General features: G+C 42.2%; 1 long non-coding RNA gene across 1 annotated transcript in view; it reads left to right on the top strand.

Annotated features, from left to right (window-relative positions):
- LOC109532010 (uncharacterized) overlaps positions 1-22,121 on the top strand; it is a 44,657-nt gene that overhangs the window by 13,346 nt on the left and 9,190 nt on the right. Inside the window, exon 2 of the long non-coding RNA XR_002171292.1 lies at positions 2,024-2,105. This is a non-coding gene — a long non-coding RNA (uncharacterized LOC109532010). The remainder of the gene's footprint in view (positions 1-2,023; positions 2,106-22,121) is intronic.

Here is a 22,121-nt window from a genome sequence, read left to right as displayed (position 1 = left end):
GCGCCTAACAAAAAGAATAAGAGGGTGGAAAGTTGAAAATAAGGAGACAACAGAGTTGCAAACTGGCTGTCTATTCACAAGTGCGCATAACAAGTACCGGTCTTGTAAATATATTCAAAATATTGTCATTCATTCAATGCAGTTCCTGATGTTTCATAGTGCCTGACTTCCACCATTTACAATTTCCCCACAAAAGTGCGTCCACTGCTCACATTTATGTAAATAATTTATGGGTCTTTTCATGGGGGCAAAACAGAAGAAATGGCACTCCGCTTCAATCTGAGGTGTTCTCGCAAGCGAAAGTGTTTCAGCTTTGGACAGTTTCACGAAGTTGTTTGTTCACTTTTGTTGCCGGCAGTTTTGACATTAATGGCTGTGTGTTTTTGAAAAGCTTGAAAATGTACCGTTATACAAGCTGGACTACATTGTCGCCAAATGTCATCTCTTTAGTGTTGTCCAATGAAAAGAAATATCGAAATATTGACCCAAAAAATGTCGCTTGGACATACTTTTGTGACACTCATCATTTTGAAAGCAACAAACGCTGCACTATAGTCAAGCTTATTTGAGCATCAGAAAAATGTGTGTGTACATACGGTATTGTAGTTTCTGAGCACCCCCCAGATTCACATGTCACTTAAATCACCGGTCCCCAACCTTTTGTGCCCCACGGACCGGTTTAATGTCAGACAATATTTTATTTTCAGGGACCGGCCTTTAAGGTGTGACGGATAAATACAACAAGATAATATGGTATGACCTGCATGAAAACTGTGGTATTTTTGTAACGTAATAATAGACATGAATCATGACACGGGGAACGTCCTGTCTGGCTGCAACACTCTCTGGCTGTTATGGTAATGTTTTAGCGTGCCTTCAAAATAAAATACACCGCAAATACAAAGTGCATGAAAAATACGACTCACCAACGCCGCCTATTATGCAGAGTGGGCTTGATGCGTGGGAATCTCCCGTTGAGATAAATCCGTATTTTAAGTAGGACTCCTGATACTATTAAATGGAGCCTTTTTCTTGAAAGTCGTAGGCTTCTCTTCTGTCTCCTGGCTGGGCCTTTTCCCCTTCCCAAAGACATTTGTGTTGTGTCCATTTTGCTAGCTCCTGGGTTTCAGTTTAGCAGTAACCTATCACGTGACCGAGAAGCCTTCACCTGCGTCAAGAGTGACAAACTGTAGACGGATGTAACAGAGAATCTGGTAATTTTTCAAAATAAAAGATCTTTCAGATTCCGAAATAAATAAAACGGAAGTAATGTAAGTTCTCTTTTCTTTCTGTACGGCCTGGTACCAAATGACCCATGGACCGGTACCGGTCCGCGGCCTGGCAGTTGGGAACCACTGACTTAAATAATGTGTTGAGTATATTCTTGCTCAGTTGCCCGTGCCTTTCTTGACTATTTTATGTCTGAATTATGATGTGGCTGCCTTCAATGCACCTGGAACACTATCCGATATCATTGTCAGACTGGTTCTACTTTATGAGCAGTAACCCATTCCCCCCTGGGGGTCTATCAATTTTAATGCATTGAATAAAGTCTACCCGGGACATTATTATGATTAGTCACTTTGGCGAGGGTTTTTTTTCCCCACCCTTCTGAGGCTGGAACAGCACAAAATCTGAATATGAAACAGGAAACCTTGACATGATAATCTTGCGTCAGTGTTCGTTAATCACAGCTAATCTTCATAAATGTGATATTAATCAGAGTCATGTGTTGTTTTTTTGGGGACGTCCTCAACTTGTTTTTGAACAGCAGATGGTAAGAGGTGACATCATTAAAGGATGATTCCTGAGAGGCTGTCCTTATCGTTGCCATCCTGCAAAAAAGAAACAAAAAAAACATAACATTCATATTCATGAGTGTTGAGGGAGGTATTTGTTTCATGAATGAGCAAAATTGGCATCTTGAGATCAAAAGACATTGCCGCAAACAGGTGTGGGATTGCCTTAATTTTTTTTTTAAAGTTGACCTTTTTATGACAATGTGTTCCCATTTTTTTTGTAGGCATCAATTCTAAAATATCATCCCTGATTGGCCTTTCACCTGGTGGATGATAGCTGGACGAACAACCCCACCCGGTGGTCAGGTGAGTCACTTCTATAGCTAGAAACCTTCCTTTCCTTCATTTGCTCCTGAGGTACAGCAGCAATTAATGTGCCTTCATGAAGAAACCGGAAATTGACTGAACGAGCATTGAGCAAGCTATTATGTTTTTGATTAATGGGGAAGGGAAACAATTTAATGGGTTTTGAATGTGAAACAAGACAAATAATTTTGGTGTCATCCTGATCATAAACAAGTTAAACCGATATCGTCGTGAACTATAACTTCTTCATTGATGTTGATGCACTCGCTCAAAAGCACAATTACATCGGTGCTGTTTTACCAATAATTACTGTCGTATTCCGTGAAATCTTTCACAAAGAGCACACTATTTCCATAGATAATTTCCTTTATTCATTTTGTAAAATGCATAATACATTGTGCTTACATGCTTATGCGAATTATTAATTAAGCTGGTTCAGGCCACACAATTTTTCATGGAAGAATGGTTGGACATCTTTTGTGATATACGGTGTGTTAAGGACATGGTAATGCATCACAGCAAAAAAAAAAAAAAAAACACTGACTTCACATCTAGTGCATCATTTGAGATTGTTTCATACGCCAGTGGTAGTGTAATAATTCAAATAGCTGGCATCAAATAACTCCCACCAGCTGTTGTCGCCTTTTTCAGAAATTACAGGGGTCACAAACTATTGTTGTTGTTGTTTTTTTTTTTTTTTTTTTAATGTACGGGCAATGTTCTAAATGACAGTTAAAACGGCATATAAGTTGCACACAAGTAACGGATTTTATGAGCAAAACCAGCGCTGTCAACGTTACTTTGTTAACCTATATGATTAATTGTGAAACTGTATATAATCTATAAAGTGTGGTGTCTGGAAACTCCAAACATATTCGTTCAAGGTGCTGTTTTTAGTGGGAAAACATCTTTGCAACCTTTTGTGAACCCTGACAAAAACCCAAGATTTGCTACGTTAGCGAGCATTCAGGTATTCGCCACTCACTGAGATACCAGCTTGAAAATTGTCCATGGAAGATGGCGGAAGATGCCGTTTGCGCCATTGTGGGGTGGAGTGGAAGGCAGCCAATGGGTAGAAAATATGAAAAGGTAAAAAGCTGGAGGTCTGCTGAAAATTTACACTTACGAGATGAATTGTAGTACAGTCGAACCTCGTTTCAACATACCATGTTTACAACGTTTCCGCGGCTATAACATTCACATTTCAAAGTCCCGATTTCACGTAATTCATTTTCCATTTGCCAATTTTGATTACGACAACATAAATCTCATTACAACGACCAGATTTTTCTCACAAAATAGTGAAAAGGCCTTCGTCACAACGAACCGTGGAAAGCGAACTGCCGCCACGACATTGCTTATGAACAAAATGTACAGCACGGGATTCCCCTCCGTTGCTTCGCAACGCGCCTGATCACCGAGACTATGTGAATTGATGATAGTTTGCTAGTCGGCGGCACTGGCAATTGCCTATGGCGAGTAACATTTGCTAACTTTGTTTTCAGACATGAAGTAGGAACGCCAAAGTGTTTGTTTCATGACATTATTTGTTTTTCATATACACAAATTTGTAATTGGCATGTTTATGCTGTTTTACATGTTCATTTTTTTACATCTATAAATGCTCATACTGCATTATACTTCCTACTTGGCGGCCATTTTATTGGAAAGTGTTACAACAAACGACCGTTCGACTGTATTTGCACAAATGTTTGTGCATATTTTCATAAATTTGCCTCCTGAGACTAAATGTCCAATTTCGGCTTGAAAAGTTTGGGAAACCTTGATGCGAACCTTCAACTGCGCATGGTTTAAATTGACTCATTTATAATAGACTGCCAAGTGACTGCGCGGTGTTTAAGAACATGACTGCATAAATCACTGGCAGCCAGTGTGAAGACTAAATGTGAAATTCATGGAGCTAAATTCCTCCTCATCTCTCTTCACTACTTCCCTATTCCTAATAACCACAAGCCATCAGCGCCTCGGTACCGTCATACAACACAACCCCGCACGTCAACATGCACAACAGGCTGCCAAAAGGCAATCATACCGACCACAGAGCGGCAGAATTCAACGAGAGGGATCGCGCGGCTCTATGAAGTGCTGCTCGTGAAAGGACTGTCAATGAGAGGAGATGAGGAATGCGCAGCAATGATGAATGTTCACCGAGCAGAAACACTAAGCACCAGGGGCATGCAGAGATCAGGGCCAGGTGCTGAAATTTAAAAGGGGGAATATGGGAAAAAGAGTTCCCACTGAGTTTCATTTTAAATGACTAAGTCCTCTTAAATCTTAAACCGGCTGAATTGTAGCAGCCCGTATTCACAAAGAAGGTTACACGGGACTACAACGTAACATGTCGTGGTACCCACCTTGATGTGCAGTTGCAGCACAAGCTCACTCATTTCCATTTAAGGTGCTCACACTATTAACACTGTCGGTGTTAATATAGCTACAAAAGTGATCAAATTACGATACGAGTTTGGCTTGATTTTTCTGTATTGGCTTTTATTTACTGGGAGACAACTTACATTTAAGTCATGATAACTTGACAAAATAAAAGCGTGTGCCAGGATAATTTAGCTACGGCAGGCGCAGGGCCGACCGAGCAGTCGCAAGTCCAGTAGGACATGATTTCAGTGCACGTCTACGTGGATCATGTGACCAAGGGTATCGACTGTGGTAATTTAATTTATCTAAATTATGACTGTTGTTAAATTTTATGGATGAAAGTAGAGGTGCTCCAATCGATCGGCCTGCAGCCAACTAGAGAGAAGCCTGTGTGCAATGTGGCATCCCCTCCCACTTTCCTGAATATTGCACGTTAAAGACCAAAGCAACGGAATCGTTTTACATTTTTTGTGCATTTTCTGCTCTATTTGAAATAACGTCCTGTTTTTTAATAATACTGGGATGGAAATTTGGACAGAATGTTTTGGGTTTTTTTTATAAATCATATTCACCAAATAATTGAAAAAAAATAATTGACCAATTAATCGATTGTTAAAATAATCATTTAATGAGAAGCTTGTAGCTAATCTCGCCAATCTCACTCACGGATGATCAGTATCAGAATCGGCCGTTTAAAACTCTAATTGCAACACCAGTAATTGAAAGGGACAGACAGTCTTTCACACACAACAAAGATGAAAAGAAAATTGGAAACTTTCGATTCAAAGTCATAATTTATTATATGCTTTTGTTTCAATTTATGTAGTCGTGAATAGCACAAAACACCATCAGTGCTGGAAAAAAAATAATATCCCCTATAATGCCCCTGGAGGTTTTGTAAATGTGTTTCCTGTGAATTACCTTATAGTTTATATTTTTTATTTAAATGTCATAAACGCTACTTTGCACCTTTTAAAAGTTCCTGTTTTTTGCACCCTGCGGCACTGTTGCTTTTTGATCGCACCCTTTGTCTGTGATCGCGTCTGTCACAGCAGGAATTTTGAACTTGAAACAGAAGCCCCTTAAAAAGAAACGTCATCCTAACACAAGCTCGCTATACTTTGCCGTAATTGTGCGGAGCATCTGTATAAAGTCAACGCGATTCAATTTGCAACAACGTGACGATGAGCTATTGGGATGAAATGAAACCAGATGACTCACCCAGCAGCTTTTGTGTACCAGCTCGCAGCACCTTAATAAACCCAATTTGCCCGCTAATTAATCCGTTTACACACTCCCACTTATGGACCGCTGCCATGTTGATGACATGTTCCTGGCCTGGCTAACATAGCAGGTTCGCAGTCACAAATGACACATTGACATTTAACATCTCTATTACATGCCTAGCAGGACATTAGCGGCTCTGCCTCTATGTTCGTCTCGTATCTCCATCAATGAAAAATTGAATTCAAGAAACTTGTCTTTCTCGAAAACATAAATAACCAACGATGGGGATACTGACATTCTAATTTACCGAGCTTGTTTGCTAACATAGCTATATTTTCCATCAGTGTGTTCATTTTTAACCATGCGATGGGAGAATCTCTCTTGGAATCTGCTGCCTGGAGGATTTGCGCCCATGCACAGCTCTAAGTGGGTGTGGCTCAACTTCATCACGTTGCCCTTCCTTAGACAGCAAATTAGTTGAGCCGAGCGCCTCTGCTGGTTGCAGCCAAGTAGCGCCCGCAATTGCTTCAAGAGGCCATCGATGATTCAGTTCCACACAAATGTTCCATAGTATTGAAGAGTATCTTCACTTCAAATAGTGGTCACTCGTCAAATGGCGCACGCGTAAGCGTCATGTGCCCCACTGGCCTCCGTGGGCAGTGTCAAGCCTACTGGGGAGCGTCTCCGCTGTCATCACACAAGCTCAAATTCCTGAATGTCTTTCCAGTATGTGTTTGCTGCAGGGGGACTACGGGGGTTGTTAGTCTACTGAGGCCATGTGGTCACAAAACAAACACAAACTCTCCCTCTTATTGCTCATAATGAGGTCATGAAGATGGTGGTCTCCTTCAGACCGAGCAAAGGGGGCTGTAGGGAACGTGCCCGAGGTTGTGGGCTGACTCGCCATGACAGAAGGTCAATAACCTGCAGCCGCTTGTCTCGACCGCACATGAGAATGATAACGATGCGCCTTCATTATCATACTGTTGCCGTGTAGGGAATCTTCAATGCAAACCGAATATGATATGACTATAATCAGTTTTACAAGTTCATACAAGATGAATAATTGATTCATTTTATTGCTTTTGTTGTGCTTGCTTGTATTTATTTTTACGGTCATTTTAGATGGCAGGAAACACGAAAGATATAATACATTTCCGCAATCGTGTAAACAACTGTACATGAACCAGAAACTGAAATGCCTGAGGCTCAGAGCTAAACATCTTTGTATTCAAATGTACAAGCAAATTGAGATAGAAGTCAGGGACTGAAAATCACCATTACCGTAACTCGTAAGCATTCATTAAAATTTGTCAAAGAGAAAAGAAAAACACATACACATTTGACTACGTGTAGTTTCAAGTGGAAGTACTAAAGTGCAACTACATCAGGCTGTCAGCATCAAAGGTAAGTGTGCAGTTTCATGTTTGCCTATTACACTGCCTTAAAACGTAATCCGCCGACATCCGGGAGCCTACGGAACACTTGCAGCTCACCGGCGTCGGCCAAGCAGACTTTGTGAATTTACGTAAGCAGCATCACACAAAGATGATATGCACATGGACAATATTACAGGAAGTTTTGCCACCTTGGGTTGACTTAAGACTCCAAATTATCAATCGGCGTGTGAGTCTGAATGGTTGTTTGTCTCTCTATAAGTGCCCTGCGACTGACTAGCCACCAGTTCAAGGGGTAGTCTGCCTTCTGCCTGAAATGGGCTCCAGCAACTCAATCGGCGTGTGAGTCTGAATGGTTGTTTGTCTCTATAAGTGCCCTGCTACTGACTAGCGACCAGTTCAGGGGATAGTCTGCCTTCTGCCTGAAGTGGGCTCCAGCAACTCGACCCTGTTCAGGATAAGCTGTGTTGAAAATGGATGGATGATTATTCGCTCTTTTGGTAGAAAGCCATGTCATGTTAAAAAAATTATTTATTTTTGATGCCATCTTGTGGCCAACGTTTATACATTATACCAATACAATATATGCTAGTGATATCCAGGTATTATTGTTGTTCACATGAGATCGCCATTATCACCATGGAATCTTTAAAAATTGCCAATAAAAACTGCAAAAAAGAAATACAGTGAGGATCACTGTGTCCCCTGATATATTTCTCATTGTAGAATTTCTTCTCATTATAGCAACTTGTTTTTCTTTTCAGTGTTGCCCTGATAATGCTACTTAACTTAAAGAGTCAAACTGTGCAAAGTGTAACATTTTTATTCTTGTTCCACTGCACATCTCAACAGCGGTGGTTGATTTTAGGATTGAGACGAAAGGATAAAGAGCAAATTCTATTTGCGGCTTAAACACGACACAATCTCACCCATTTCTACTGGGAGACCTGTGTTCGTACCCAGTGGGAAATCTGTGATATCACACGCAGGAAAAAAAAACAAAACAAAACATTTTGTCACCCTCACATCACATTGAACATTCCCACTCACAAGGAGCAAGGCAGCCCTTCACGTGCCATTTGCTAACTGTATGAGTTGAACCCATGTGTCACCTTTTCATTGAATGAAAGTAACTTAGTATGCTTCACCTCAATGCTTTGGAGGAAGCTCGTTGACCAGCTGGTCTGCCTTTTTGATGTTTCACTCCTCTTTCATACTTCTCACGTTTTCTCTTCCTCCATCAAACCCTTCTGGGTACCAATTAGGGCTCAAAGCTGCTGCTGATGCGTGTGTGTGTGTGTGTGTGTGTGTGTGTGTGTGTGTGTGTGTGTGTGTGTGTGTGTGTGCGCGCGCCTGTCTTCATGTGTGTTACCGGGAACTCAGACAACAAGCTATAGGCTACCTGTCAACAAACACTTCAATGCTCACCATCTGCTCATGCTGCAAAATGGTCCCTAAAAAAAGCCAGTGCAGTGTTCACAAGGCTCAAACATGCATGGTGCGGTTTACATGGCATGCAGACGAAGGAGATCGGCACGTGCAATATATATTTAAAAGCAACTGCAAGATAGCCACTTGCGGATGATGTACAGTTGGCCGCTGTGGATGGGCAATGATCATGCATGTGTGGCCGCCACTGATGACATTAAATAAACTGACAATTTGGATGATTTGAGAAAGACTATTGAATGATGTCAACAAGTACGTTTTTTTCCGGGTATCCCGTGGTTGACTCCTACATTCCTAAAACATGCATGGTGTGTGTGTGTGTGTGTGTGTGTGTGTGTGTGTGTGTGTGTGTGTGTGTGTGTGTGTGTGTGTGTGTGCGCGCGCGCGCGCATGCGCGCGCGCGCATGCGCGCGCATGATCAGTGGTGGCCACACATGGACGCACGGTCATTGCCCATCCACAGCGGCCTGTACATCATCCGCAAGTGGATATCTTGCAGTTCCTTTTAAATATATTTTGCACGTGCCAATCTTCATCTGCATGCCATGTAGAGCATTTGGCTCCCTCTGCACTGAATTTAAAGGGAATGAGGGGAGCTGCTTCCATTGAATGGAAAGAAGTCGGCAGAGTTCTCTCCCACAACGGCGCAAATATCCCTTTTTACCTGTGCGCTTGAAGGAAAATACCAAAAGAAAGAAAACTCCATCCATGAGCAAAATTTGGCTGCACTTTACGCTACACTTATGCTTGGCACAAAAAGAGGGCCCGATGGGAACACCTTGGGATTCTTCCGGTTGAGCTGGCTGGGGAAAGGGAGCTCCAGGTTTCCCTACTAAAGCTGTTGCACTTGAGACCTGGCCCTGGATAAGCAGAAGAATTTGGATGGATGGATATTTAAAGCATCTTAATTGCTCTGTGAAGTGCAGTCGCGTAAGCAGCCGAATTTTAAATAAATATATCAATAATCAGTGTGTTAAACCATTTTCTGAAGTCATGTTCATTCTGTTCGAGGCTTTCAAAAAAATGTTGATTTTTTTTGGGGGGGTGGGGGGGGGGGGCTTTAGATGCATGCTATTACCTGCCAACGGCACTTTCTTTCATACAGTTCAAGCACTCAAGGGACACGATGTCCCCCAGAGAGAAGTGAAGCATTTTGGAAGCAATGCTTTTATTCCTCCAATCATTTCTCCTTTTTTCCCCTCATGGCTCCATTTCCTGCCATTAACATGATGCACTTTTTGATGGAGCAAAAGAAAGTGTCATCTTTCCTACTTTGGAATAAACACTTGCTACAAAGAACACTGAGAGTACAGTATGAGTTCTTTTTTCTTTTTTTGCATAAACTTTGTTTTCCATCTTTCTTCTTTGACTTCATGGACGGTTCATTAGGTACAGCAGCACAATAAGCTCAAGGGGGACATCCTGTATTATGGAAAATTGGCTTTGATTGTTTCAATACAATTAGTTTGTTCTCTGGGGTACCTCACCATTTTTCAAGTGTGATATTACATAACTAACTAAATGTAATTTGTTTGAGGGCTGGATCCGGAGGGAGGCTCCAGAAATCTCCATTAACAGAAAAAACAAGTGTCATATGTTGCTAAATACAACAACAATGAGTAGCCACTCTTCTCATCGCATGCCCTTGCTCCACCCAGAGTTGTCATGCGAAGGAAAGCCCTTTTTCTGCACTGGCATGGGACAGAACCGCCAACCGGCAAGATTTAAAGCAGATTGCAACAAGTACACTTTAAATGTGCTGCAATTATTTTTGTGCATTAGGACTGAAGAATGTACGAGGCCACTCCCCTTTCATGAGTTGAATTGCTATTTACGATTTAAATTACCGGTACTATTAGTATATTTGTGAGGACGTTTTCGATACAGCTCTTGTATTGGATCCGAGATTACACCGATGTACCTAATATAATGGACACTGAGTGTATACTAAACAACTCTAGCAGTCAGAAGGCCTTTCTCAAACTAATCTGTCAGCATTCCAACACTTGATTCACTCCATTGACTTTGGCTGAGTTTCTCACTTTTTTTTGTTTGTTTTTTTGTTTAAATAAGCTGAGCAGGCAAATTGACGGCAAATAGGAGACACTTCCCGTCGTCTTCCACATCCCACGGCAGCTACGCATATTTTGCACGCTTCTCTCTGTGGACGCGGCGCTCAAACAATGCCCCTGCGTGCCCTTGTTATTGTAAACCCTCTCAGGATGAATAATGAGAGGCATCAGAGTGCCAAATGTCCCGTGCAGGAGACCGTCGGCATTCCTCTGCTACCGGGAGGGGAACAACATCTGTTTGGCAGCTAAACACCATGCTGATTCATCAATCTGGAAAAAACACCTTGTCTTAAAGGTGCAGTTGGCTATTTTTGAAAATACATTGGAACCTTAACAGACCCGAACCAACTGACCCCTGATTGAACCGATAGAAAATCAAGTGCAGTGCTTCCAAAAAGTCCTTTTGTAATGTAGCTGTCAAAGTCTGTTTGCTATGTGGCAGCCATGTTGGTCCAGGCGACTTTCCAAATAAAGGAAACGCATGGACATAATTAGCGGCCATTTAAGTAGGAGCGACAGGAAAGCATGAACATTTGCGATGGTTTTGTACTGTACTAGGGATTTTTAGGCAGGGAAAAATGTATAGACAGCCAACTGGTTAGCACGTTGGCCTCACAGTGCAGAGGTACAGGGTTCGATTCCGGCTCCGGCCTTCTCTGTGGAGTTTGCATGTTCTCCCCGTGCCTGCGTGGGTTTTCTGCGGGTATTCCAGTTTCCTCCCACATTCCAAAAACATGCATGGCAGGTTAATGGAGCACTCTAAATTGTCCCTTGGTGTAATTGTGAGCGTGAAGGGTTGTTCGTCTATGTGTGCCCTGCTATTGGCTGGAAACCAGTTCAGGGTGTCCCCCACCTACTGTCTGAAGACAGCTGGGATAGGCTCCAGCACGCCTTGTGAGGATAAACAGATTAGAAAATGGATGGCTGGATGGAAAAATCTATAATACAGTTTTCTACTGTATTGGGTGTTTTTTTGGCCACAAAAACTGCTTCAATTGAATGGACAGACAGCGTTAATGGACAACCCCACACCCCAATTAGTCCATTAAATCGAGGTTCAACTATTAGCTTTAATATTAGCTGTACTAGCTTTTATTTGGCTCACCTTTACACCAGTTGAATCCAAAATCTGAGAATTGGGCCTTTGCAAATTTTAATCGGAAGGAAAGGAAAATGCTCAAATTTGGCCCAGAATTGTCCTTGTTTTTTTTATCCCACTTCAGGGATTGGAGGAAGTGGTTTTACATCACTCCTCGTGACTCTTTGACATGATTTTCCTTTATTTTGTTCAACACGCTAAAACACTGAAAGTAAAGCTTTGCTAAGCAATGTTGTTGTCATGTCTGTCTTTGTTTTTGTTCCCGCTCCAGCTGGAGTGACGGGCGTGTCCCTCCAGCAAACACACCCGTCTCTTGTTCCCATTCAAAGCCTTGCCCAGTATTTCAGGGCTGCGAAATTGCAGACTCTCTGTTGGATTATTGACCTTGCTTGATGTTTATGCTTGTTTTGGTTTCCAGACCTGTCAATCTCATTCATCGTCAATTTGCTGTCTTGGTTCCTCGTTTTGTAAGTATTGGTGTTATTTAATCCTTTTGATCTTGTTTTTCCATGCCAATTGGACTATTGTCATTTCGTTTGTATTCTCTGCGTTGCTTAACCTTGCCGTTTGCAAGCGTGCTTTTCCTGGCTTCTTGTGACCATTGATTTCTGTTTACTTTGTTGGTGCATTTTTCTGTAAATCTTTTTCGCACCGTTTGTCTGAGCCTACATTTCTGGGATCCTAACACATTGTTTGGTTTCAAACCTAAAAGTTATGTTGTTGTTGTATTATTTTGGGAAAAAATCCTGAAAAGTGATCAGGAAAATAGCTGGGATTTTGCACCAAAACAAGAGCAGAGAGTGGAGCAAACAATCGCAATTCACACTATTTGCTGCTCTGGCTTCAATCTTTATTGTTAAAGGCATTATAAACAGAGTTTCACGATTGACTCATGATTCTGCTATGATAGTGTTTTTTTTTTTTTTTTCATGAGAATAAAGAACATATTCCTCTATTGTTTGGACTGTCTATCTGTGTTGCTCCACCATTTGAATTCAAATAGGTTAGAGTGACACTGACACTATTCTATGGTGTTTTGCATTTTCTTGTTCGTATTAAGCTAAACAAACGGTTGTAAGGGAAAGCGAAGTTCTTGGCTTTAATACACTGTGTAATTCTGTTTGTTTTATGTTTATTTAAACTAACACACAGCTTCTTTGGAGAAATGTTCACCATCTGTCAAATTGCTGCCTGTTGTGAAGTGAGTTAAGTTCACTGCACCCATATCGTATCTCAAATTTTTTCTCACCGATCAAAACAAAAAATTGTCAGGACAATGGCTCATAAAACTCCTCAGTTGGGTCATTCGCATTTCAAGGCTCGACTCTATATGTCGTTGGCCACTCAAAAACAGAGGGCAGGTCGCAAACAGCCCCACAGGTCATAATTCCATGTGATGGAAGAAAAATGATGGCGCTTTCATTTGAGAGCCTCACCAGAAAGTTTGCAGTAGCAGAGTCGAGGAATAGACGGCTTGCCCTGTGTGGGAAAAACTGACGTGTGAAAGGCTGTCACCGTCTTAATGGCTTCACTGCGAGCCTAGTTTAGTCATTCTGTGGATTAATATGAGCCTCTTTGCTCCGTCACGTTGTTTATCCGCATGTCTGACGGGTCAGGTCCAGTCGTGTGTGTGCAAAAGGCGGATAAAATACATTTGCGTGCGGACATACGTCTTCTCCTGACACCTCACACAGATGAAGTCACTCTCACGAGCCTTACTTGCCACCAAGACATTTAATGCAAATCAAAAGTGCAAGAGGATCATTATGTGCTCTTGGCTGTGTCTCCAGGGGCAGGATTGCGCAGGGGGAGAAATGACATGAATGGAGAGGAGAATATGTACCATTTATGTCTTGAGGAAAGGATGTGAACTGAAGAAGGGCGTTAGTGAAGCGCTAAAATGCAAATAAATTACATGTCGTCATTTTTTTTTCTTGTTTTCCCCAAAAAGAGCAATCTGTGCTCTATTGCTAGCAATGACGCGAGTACCTTACTATCAGACATCTACACGCTCTCCAGTCGGGCTTTAGCGTGAGCGTAACTACCTGTTCATGTCTAAATGAGTCAAAACACACTCATGACTACAACTTACCAGGCTTGCAAGGGAGACACTTGCAAACTGAGCCTCAAATCATCTTCTCTGCTGCCGGAATTTTGGGGATTGCTTTAGCAAAGTAAATGTGCAACAACATGGGGCTCCGCAGAAAAATTGGAGGACAGGGCGTTTTTTAGCAAATAATCATCACTGAAAATTTTATTTTGTACTTGGAGTGTATTCAATTAAATAGAGGTTGAACATGATTTGCAAATCCGTATATTCTGTTTTTATGTTCAACACGATGTCCCAACTTCAGTGGGACTGGGTTTGTTGTATTGTGGAGGAAAATGTGCATATTCTTTATCCATCCATCCATGCATTTTCCGATCCGCTTTATCCTCACAAGGGTCGCGGGGGGTGCTGGAGCCTATCCCAGCTGTCTTCAGGCAGTTGGAAGGGGGCACCCTGAACCAGTCGGCAACCAGTCGCAGGGCACACAGAGACAAATAACCATCCGTGCTCACACTCACACTGAGGAACAATTTGGAGTGTTCAATCAGCCTGCCATGCATGTTTTTGGAATGTGGGAGGAGACCGGAGTACCCGGAGAAAACCCACGCAGGCCCAGGGAGAACATGCAAACTCCACACATGGAAGCCGGAGCTGGAATTGAACCCGTTTACTCTGCACTGTGAGGTCGACGCGCTAACCACTGGACCACCGGGCCGCCATATTGTTTTTGTAATTTAATAATTCTTCAGTGCCTGCTTGATAAACAACTTGAAATCAAGCTCTCCTGAGCAAGGCCGGGTATCTTGTTTACTGCGCCCTTGCTCTTTTCATCACTGTAAACACTGACGGTGAACACATGATCTGCTCTAAATTGAACCTCTTGTTTTCCTCCAATTCTCTGTTTGCCTTGATCATTCTCTGTGTCTTTCGCCATGACTGTTTGCGTCTGCAGCCATCCATCCACACCCTTAGGCCAAGATGTCTAGGGAGCCGGCTGTTTGAGTATCCCCGCTGGAAAGCCACTGATAAATGTCACTGTCTGCGGCGGAATTAAACATTTCGTGCTAGTCCTTGGAAAGGGCTTGGAAGACACTTCATTGTGTTGCTTCCTTTTATTTTTATTTGTAAACTAAGAGAGACAATGAGTGTCCATCCTGTGCTCTTCATGTGGAAAAGTGTTGCTCCTCGCTTGGTCCTGGACTGTGAAAAACACAAGCCATATACTGTCATGGTTGTGTTTCTTGGCTCCGGGCTGCAGATGCATCCCAGCACCCAGAGGAGTCGTTTAATGGCTCAGTCAGCGCCAAGCTTTTATGGGCTCACATCTTTAAAAGAGGCCTTTTTTTTTCCCCCAGAATTACAGCACATTGAGGTGTGGCGGAGAGGCAGGTTGAGAGCTCTCTGGCGTTTTCGGAGGGGGACAGGTGTTTTATGGGCTGATCCACTGAGCCGTGTGTGCGTGCGTGTGTGTGCGTGTGAGAGAGAGAGAAGGCCTGACAGGAGTAATCGCTCAGTGCGAGGAATGGACGAAAAGCAACTTTAAACGCCAACTCGACATTCAACTTGACTGCACGTCCAAATCAAGACTTTTTGTCTGTGGAGTGGAAACTAATAAGCCATTCTTTCTCTGAGCATTTCGTAAGAGAGTATAGCCTTGAACTTTTACTATATACAGACTTTATTTGCCCCCCCACCTCCCACCTCACCCTGCCACCACCCCACCCAAGCTGGCAAATAGTTTTCTTCTTTTTCCGTGCAGTCGAGAGTAGGAAAGCCACATTTCACTGCCCTCACAATGTCTTTATAGATGGCTATTTCTCAGCCTCACTGATTTAATAATCCCACGGAACTGATGTAATGACTGCTTTATCCCAGGTCCCCTCCCTTTCTAGCCTTAAATCCACAGATTATTACACAAAATACATTAGCTACTATACTTGTTCTGCCAAATGAGCTCACTTAGTATCATAGACTTTTGGAGTTTTTTTTTTTTTTTCTTTTTAAGATTTCTGCTTTGACGCATGTTGTAGACTTTGGGTTTTAGAGCAGTCTCTTTCATTCTGTTTGTTTTTTTTCTGCTCTGTCACACTGGAGGTGAAAAACAGTTTTAATTAAATGTAATACTCAAACGCTGATTATGTTGTTTTGAGTTCAGGCTGACGCCTGTTTATGGAATTAATTTCATTTTTGGTACCAATGTCCTTTAAATGGACAGCAGATTCATTTTTGCGTTTTTTTTTTTTTTCCTAATTTTTGCAGGTACTTAGGCAGAAATTCTAAAATCATGCATTTTCATTTCATCGAGGACTGTCTGCAGGTGTGAATGCGAGTCTGTATGTGGCCTGCACTTGACTCGCGAACAGTTTAGGGCACAGGAGTCAAACTCAAAGCCCGGTGGCCAAATCCGGCCCTTCCCAGATCATTTTGCAGTCCCACCAAAGCAAATTATTTGCATGGACTCTACGTTCAGTTGTTTTGTCATGATCAAGAAGTAGACATAGAAATATTTCACCTTTTAACCCTTTCATGCACAAATAATGACAACTTGATAAGATGTCCACTGTAGTAACCGCCGTCCCTGAAAGGGTTAAACAATGTTTTGTCACTAAAAAGGCATGTCATTGTTCTAACGATTCATCAGTCAGCGAGTCTGCCAGAATTGCGTTTTGTGTCATGTTCACATGAACTTGTTTGTTGAAGCATTTCTCCCCTATCCGTCGGTGAATGCATTTATCTGCCTTTTTTTTTGATGACTTGCATGCAGCCGCAAAAGCCGACGCCTCGTTCCAGGAGGCGAGCTGTGGATGCATGATGGAGTGCTCTGTTCAGCAACCTGGCACCACGGTGAACACATTGATTTTTGTGACAGATTAAAAAACATCAAATCGGCCATCAAAACAAGAGGGAAAGTGCTAAATGGACCATATGTGCTCAAGAGCCTTTTATATGTATTCTTTCCCCTCCATCCATCTTATTCATATCCATAGATCAATGGCCACACTCTTCACTCGGTTTTGTAAAAGATCCCCAGCGCCTCACAAGCCCAAGACCATTTATAATTTCGCTCGATAATGTGTAGGGCCCTCCGCAGGTCTGCATGCTCTCGCTTGGAACTTAGCCAGTTTGTGCAATAATGCAAATAAATAAATATATTAGCAACATGCGGTTCCTTGAATTCTCCAGGAGATGATTTGTTGTTCCTGCATTTTAGTTTCTCTCTTTTCTTCAACCAAGACAAAGTAGCACAGGGCTTCCTCCGTATACAGCAGAGTTCCGTTCCTATGTCACCGACACAACCCAGATCTCTATGGAAGGCGGAATACATGCAACCAAGGCAGTGTAGTCATAATTGCGGTAAAAATACTTGTATGAAACACACTTCAAGGCCTTTAATATCCTATAAAACAAATGAAGAAGAAGAGAAAAAAAACAGGCCACATATTTCCTCCTGTGGTTGTCTTGCACATGAGAAGGTGCACAACAAGTTAATTGCAATCCGTGAACCATCGTACTGCATGTCATCGCTTCAACAGATTTCTTGACAACTTGCTTGGAATTGGAAACAGTTGATGACGGTGTTAGTAAGCTTTTAAAGTCCAGCGTTGAGTTTATTCGTTTCACAGTTCAAAAGGGTATTTTACACAAGTGACAAGCTGATATTATTTCAGTCCCTGTATGCATTTATAATAAAGTCTGGGCTAAACACAACGCAAAGTAGCTCAAGTCTTAAGGCTAGCGTTTGCTCTCGTCAGCTTGGTCTATGACCTTTGTCCAAAGATGTAATTAACCAATAAGTCCTTGATAAAGCGCTGAGTGTTTATTTTGACGTAAAGTTCTGGAGTTCAGAAGGCGACAAATGAAAGAATATGTGTACTTTTCAAACACTTTTCTTGTGAGTTCCCACTTTCAGACTCCGAAACAGCATGTGAAAGCATCTTGTGACTCTCAGTTGGAGATTTCTGCTTCTCATTTTCTGATCTTTGCAACCTCTCGCCTGTCATTGGGTTAAGAAAGAAAGAACAAATGCAAATGAACGCAATTTCTTCACGATTGTGTGTCAGAATTTTATCATAGGATTTAGTGAAGGAACACACTTGACCAAACAGCTATCTTGGCCATTTGCTGTAATTGGACCATCAAACATCAGCACTGCAGCCACATAACAGACACACACATGCACGCACACACAACAGACATTAGAGGTTTCGCGACAAGGCAAACTGAGAGCACGATCTGTGACTGTGTGCCTTGAAGCTTTAGAGGCAATTTGCGAGAAAACTTCTGCTCCCAAAGTCGTTGAGTACTTTTTTTACCAGTAGAACTTCAAAAAAAATGGCTGAGAAGTCCATACTGAAACAAGAAGAGGCAAGATAGGGGGAGGGAGATGCTCTCAGAGTTTCCAGCGAAGAAAAACTTTTAATGTGCAGAACGGCGCGGTACATGCCCAAGTGTCCGACATTCTGAAAGTACCTTGAATGCACCACGTAGCTTGCGTGCTATCCATTTGTCCACAGTGCCGCCTAGTATTATGTTATGGTTATTGAGAGATATGTTTAAAGTTTACTTTTCAAAGATTCATGGAATTTTCTTTTCAAAGATCCAATGATTTTTTTTTTGTTGTGGTCCCAACACATATTTCCACATGACATGGCATTAAATAAAATCCCTGAGATCCCAGGATAGCCCAATAAATCCCAAGACTTGCGAAAGTAACCTAGATAAACTCAACTCAACAAAAAAGATGTATGGTAAAGAGATAAGGGCAATGCTTTGATCTGTGCAAAGATGCCAAGGTGTGGATGTAGCAGAATGAAAATGCAAGAGGCTTTCACATGAGATTTACAAGGTCATTTTGTACGTGACAAAAAGAATACAGCGTTCAAGAATAAAGTATTCAATGTGCAGGGATGAATGGGCCTGATCTTATGATGATAGACTCAAGTAGGTGAGTTTTACTAGTTAAATAAAAAAGTTTTGCAATCAATAAATAATCCTGATGATGATGATTATCATATGCCACAATCGTCCAGCCGTACTCGGCAGGTTGTTGACCGCCAATGTTCATGGCGATTTAGCCAACCTTCCTTAACAAGTCAGGGAGCATGACAATGAGCGATGAGTTCAGTTGATTTTATGTCACCCAGATTTTTACATCCATATTTTTCTCATTGGACAATGTTGGCTTGAGTAGTACAAATTTCGATACGATGTAAAATCACAGGCCTTTTTTTTCACATGAAAGGGTGTACATCGAAGTATTCAACCCAGAACGGGAAGTGGACTACATCCCATTCTTCACACATCAGGACCCTCTCGTGGTTCTTGCAGTAAAATGTGCATTTCAAACGCTCTACAGCTTTTCATCGTTCTCTCGAGTCAGCGTAGTCGGCCGACTGGCTTTCGCCGTTCAGCGGCATCTCGACAGATGTCCTGGAAAGTACCATGCGGCTATTGCGCGAAAGCCAAGCGACTTATGGACAAAACCGCTCTACAGCAAACTGCCAAACCAGACAAAGCGGGACACATTGTGTATTTTAGGCACCGACGGCGTCAGAATGTCACCATCTAATCCTTCCCCAGCTCCCATTTCCCCCCCTTTTTTATTTCTTTCTCTTCCACTTTTCATTTTGATCAATCCTCCCATACGAGCTTTCCATTCCCTTTCAATAGATGAAGCCGTCTGGCTTCCCAACAGACGAGCAAATCTGTGTTTGTTGCTTCAGCTTCTGTGTTTCTCCGCATCGCCCTCCAATTTGCCATCAGCTCTGGGCAAACACAACAAAGTGTGGCAGGGACTAAAATATTAGTGACGAGGAAAGCACATTGTGACAGGCGGAAGGGGCCCTTTTGTGAAAATGCATTAAAAATCGCAGTCACCTCGGCGGCTAAGTGGTTGTTTTGTACGCGGGCACAAAGAGTCCCGCTGTGTCGCTGATCCCGCAGCATCTCGCGCAGGGGCCAGAATGTCGCCGCAGTGTGCGAGCGCCACACTCTGTCACCTTGCCTCCCTGGCAAGCCGCCTATCAAAATGCAGCAGCCCACGCTTCCTGGTGTGATGGAATTCTGCCTGCTTCTCCCTTTTCGACGCTTGATTTTCATATTTCCCCTCTTTAAAAAAAAAAAAAAAAAACCAGCAGCATCATGGGCTGTGATTTATTAATTTATTCCCCCCCCTCACCCAAGATACAAACCTCCTAAACACCTTGGTGGTTCTTGGTTCCAATGGATTAAGAGTCATTAGAACATGTGGTCTTTTGTGCGTTGAGCTCATTTCCGCCTTGCACACATCAAAACCTAATAGGATTTACAGACCAACAAATGCAAATTATAAATTGTTTGCCTGTCAAGTGTTGATTAGCGCAAGACAATTAAATAGAATTGACTATCGTAAAGTCCGTGAGAGTCGCAAACATGTGGACAAACTCTTCAAATTTGTCCTCGCATTCAAGCACGAGTGTCCATTTGTCAATGAAAGCGGCGCCAAGTTATGAATTAAAGTTGATTTTTTAAAAATATATCTCCAGACTTGTGCAAATGGCTTCTAACTCGCGGCTTATATTCAATCATATATTGTTTTGACAAGACGTGTACATCTTAAAGTCCTTCTCGAATTTGCTCTTTTGTGTTTTGGAGGACTTGTTGCTCTGCGATGGTTTGTTTGGGGGCGGCCCGGTGATCGAGTTAGCGCATCGACCTCACAGTGCAGAGGTACCGGGTTCGATTCCAGCTCCGGCCTTCCTGTGTGGAGTTTGCATGTTCTCCCCATGCCCCCATGTGGGTTTTCTCCGTGTACTCCAGTTTCCTCCCACATTCCAAAAACGGTGCATATTGTTTTCGGTACTTGTGTTACTTGCTAAATGTTTGGCTTTCAGGTTTCTTCCTTGCTGTGGTTCATTTTGATGGACTTTATTTTAACTTGATCTGAAACAAGGATCTAAGGACAGTGGATGTAATGCACTGTTCACTGTTCAAGCTTTAAAGTAAATTGACTTAAAGTCAGCCATTGTGCAACGTCTAAAGTCTCCTTGATCATGGCCTTTACTCAGGCACTCCGGATAATAGCATCAGCTGCAATGCCTAAAATATAAAAGACAATTTGTCTCTGATGATTCCATTAATTTCTAAGTGCATGGGATTAAATTGAATCACGTTCCTGGACTTCAAGACAGGTGCTGGTTTTACTGTAAATGGACCCTGAAGGCAATAATGCCATTACTGACTGATTCTGCAGGGACAAAATAGTGTTTGCCTTCGACCCCGCTTCGAGCCCACAGGACCTCAAAAAAAAAAAAAGGACACGCTCATTTTGCTGTCCTTGACCCATCATATGTTTTATTCCTGGATGCTCCATCAAAGACAATAAACAGGGCACATTGAGGACACCCAGGGATCCATTTCCTGTCAGTGCGCCAGTGACACTGACTGGAAGACTCTCTCTCTTTAGAGTGAATCTATAACTCTATTTTTATCTCACTGGTATTTTCATTTTGTGTGATGTCTTGGAAGCTAATTCTGCATAAGTGTGAACCAAGGTAGTGATGAGCTGGACATGGAATTTTAATATGTGACTATTCTAGTCATTTGCATTGGACAAAGCACGCACACACACACATCTGTAAACTACAGAAAGTTCCGTCGAGGTTCAATTCATCATCTTGGTGGTTGTTGCTGATGCTTCCCTTTTTGAATCTAAATTTGTGGGCAATCTAAATTACAATGTGCGATGGATCAGGTGTAATTCCACAAAACAACACGGTTTCCCACAGGGAAACTAAAAGAGCTTGTCTGAGAAGGGAGCATTTGTTATTGTGTTTTCCAAAAATAATTCTTTTAGTCAGTGGTATCTTGACTTACAAGTTTTTGTTCTGTGACTAAATTCGTCAGTAAATCCACTTTGAATCTATTTTTGCCATTTGAATTCATTGACCTCCCCCTAAAATGAACACCCTCTGCAAGTGAGCATCTGTGCGTGAGTCGTGGCCTCCAGCAGCTCCTTGCGAGTGTACTCATTTTGTATTTGTGTGTCAGTGTCTGTCCTTTTCAGTAAATATCTAAAAGTGCATTGGTGACTGGCTCTCCTTGTCCACAAAAAATAATTATCGTCATAACTCGCAGCTTTTTGTGACAGAGCAGGGCTTTCCGCAAAAGAAAAGGAGATAAGGTCCACAAAAAAAAAAACAAAAAACACCAGTGTCGTCCGAAGGGACGCTGCAGTATTCTCCTTTTTTTCTGATCACGATAAGCCCTGTGCAAGACTCAAATTCATCTGCGGTTGGAAATTAGGGGATGTGCAACCAAGATTAGAAAATAAAAAATTAATGAGCTTAG

The sequence above is a fragment of the Hippocampus comes genome, unplaced genomic scaffold (genome assembly GCF_001891065.2).
Source record: "Hippocampus comes isolate QL1 unplaced genomic scaffold, H_comes_QL1_v1.1 scaffold22, whole genome shotgun sequence".
Taxonomy (NCBI): Eukaryota; Metazoa; Chordata; class Actinopteri; order Syngnathiformes; family Syngnathidae; genus Hippocampus; species Hippocampus comes.
Note: the sequence above shows the minus strand (reverse complement) of the source record. Positions and strands in the feature narration are given on the sequence as shown.